Raw genomic sequence first — 2,395 nt, 5'->3', positions numbered from 1 at the left:
TAGGTTTGGAGATAAAAAGAGAACATCAGTAGAAAGTCTTCATATTCAAAGCAAAGCACGTTGTCTTAGTCCATTCAGGCTGCTATTTAATAATTATTTTTAAAATCCATAGTTCCTATGTTTAAAGCAGTTCAGTGATCTCTTTATTGATGCCATTCTCTTTGACATAACACAATTAAAGTTCTCTGGGATCCAGAACAGATAACTCTGTATTTATATATCAAATTAAAAGGTAGACTGTATTTTTGTGATGACCATAACCCATCCATTGCGTTTCTTTGTATTTTATTTGGTTGAGAGGAAATCAGTTCCTGAAATAATTCTGTCTCCCAATATCCAGTCTTCTTTACTTTCTTAGTGTTAAGAACCCCAATTTTTAACTGAGACATTGCTACCCTGCTACTCTCCCTTAAAGCTAGGTCATAGCTACACGACTAAATTTTGGCCAGTTAGATATAAGAAAAAGTGTTTTGTAACTTCTAGAAAGTGTCTTTAGAAGGATGGTGCAGAGGCTTCTTTCCCCTTCTCTTCTTCCTGTTGGCTGGAGTGTGAATGTGATGACAGGAGCACTAACAGCCATCTTGGGTCATGAGGTAGTACAGTACTCATGGCAGAGTAGAAGAAAATGAGCCTGTGGCCTACAGAGTTGCCACATAGGCCTGGATTGTGTACCTCCAGATTTCTTTTACATAAGAAAAAAAAAATCTCTACCTTTTTAAAGCCACTGTTATTTGCTGAGTTGTTATTACATTAGACAAACCTACCCCTAATTAATAAAGGGGAACAGCCAAACTTCTTTTTCTATCAGCCATGGACTATTTCTCAGCTTCTAAAAACAAGTGCATTCTCAAAAGCTGCCCAACTCCTGAAGCACAGTAAGGCATGCTGCCCAAAACGCTAATCTGGGTTTAGAATTAAAGACGTAAAATGATTTCACTGAGGCGAATTCAGTGTACACAGTAGCAAAGTTTGTAAGCCAGATGGATAACTTTGATTTACTCATATTATTTTCAAAATCAAATCAAGGCATCAATATTAGCTTGAGTAAACAGCAAATCCCCATCCCTAGCTGATGGTCCATTAGGACTAGCGTTATTGATTCAAAATGGCTGAGTTTTTGTTTAAACTGGCCCTCTGCTGGTCACTGTGTGACCACACCACAGTTGACAGCACATCCAATGGTATAATCTGCTTTGCAACTCTCTATTCCAGAGCCCATAGATCAGAGGGTTAAAACACTGGGCAAATGCAAAGACTCCAAAAAGCACCAGATTTAAAGCAAAGAAAAACACTCCACACATCTTTCCCAAACCTACGAATAACAAGGTTGATATCACATGTAAGCCAAACTGCACTAAATGAATAAGGACTGTTTTCCTTGCTTTGATATTTGACCTATTAAAATGGCCAGCCAGTTTCCCTTCTTTGTATATCAGAAAGTAACTTAGAATGATAGACAGAAGAAAGAAAAGGAAAACCATGCCAGTGGCTCTGGCAGGAATGCCATTCAAGACCACTGGGCAAAGGGGTTCAGATTTTAAAACAGCCCCCTGAGTAGAGCTAGTGCCCTCTATGAGCAATAAGCAAGCATTCTTCACTATAATAATTATCCAAGTCCCAGCCGGAATCCTATACTTAACTGAATCTACAAAAGACAGAGAAATCAAAGGCCAGCAAATTGCTAGGTAGGTGTTGACAGCCATCAAGCCCAGAGCGAAGAGAATCCCTTCTCCAACACTTCGCTGTGCCCCAAACACCACCCAGCACGGGGCTGTTGGCCAAGAGGGCCCACATCCCTTGGAAAACCACCCCCAGACCACAGGATGACATGCACAGCAGATGGTGGCAAAGGAGGATGTATCGGACCTCTTTCCTCAGTTTTGAATTCTGTGACACGACTGTGATAATGATGACATGTGGCAAAGGAGAAAGCCACCACATACACAGAAGCCTTCACTGCTGCTTCCAGCCTCAGCCAATCTGATGTGCTGCAGTGCTCGGAAGACAAGTTCATGATCTTTGGGGAAACTTGGATCCTGCAGGAGGAAAGAATGAGAAAGGATGGATCTGTGTGAAAGCTTCTTGTGTGGCTTTCTGACCCTCTGACCTTGTGTACAGTCTCAAGGAACAGATTGCACGTTTTTCGGTATAGACGATGACACCTTTAGAGAGTGTTGACATGGATCAGGGAAACTGGAGGAATCATCTGGAGTTCTCTCTTCACTTCAGGGGAGGGACATTGTGATATTAAGATTTATAATAAGAGATATATATATGGTCTTTGCTCCATTTCTGGCACAAAGCTAAAACTCTTGGAACTTCCTAAGTGAGGAGAGTGACAACCGTCTTTTGTTATGTTAATGAGGTGACTTTTGGAAAGCCCCTCGGTCACCTA

At 41.2% G+C, this 2,395-nt stretch overlaps 1 pseudogene across 1 annotated transcript; it reads right to left on the bottom strand.

Annotated features, from left to right (window-relative positions):
* Window positions 1-1,121: 1,121 nt before the first annotated feature.
* LOC307187559 (G-protein coupled receptor 15-like) lies at window positions 1,122-2,137 on the bottom strand (annotated as a pseudogene). Its single transcript has one exon. The product of its transcript is annotated as a G-protein coupled receptor 15-like (transcript).
* Between the last annotated feature and the right edge of the window lie 258 nt (window positions 2,138-2,395).

This window comes from Stenella coeruleoalba (genome assembly GCF_951394435.1).
Source record: "Stenella coeruleoalba genome assembly, chromosome: 6".
Taxonomy (NCBI): Eukaryota; Metazoa; Chordata; class Mammalia; order Artiodactyla; family Delphinidae; genus Stenella; species Stenella coeruleoalba.
Note: the sequence above shows the minus strand (reverse complement) of the source record. Positions and strands in the feature narration are given on the sequence as shown.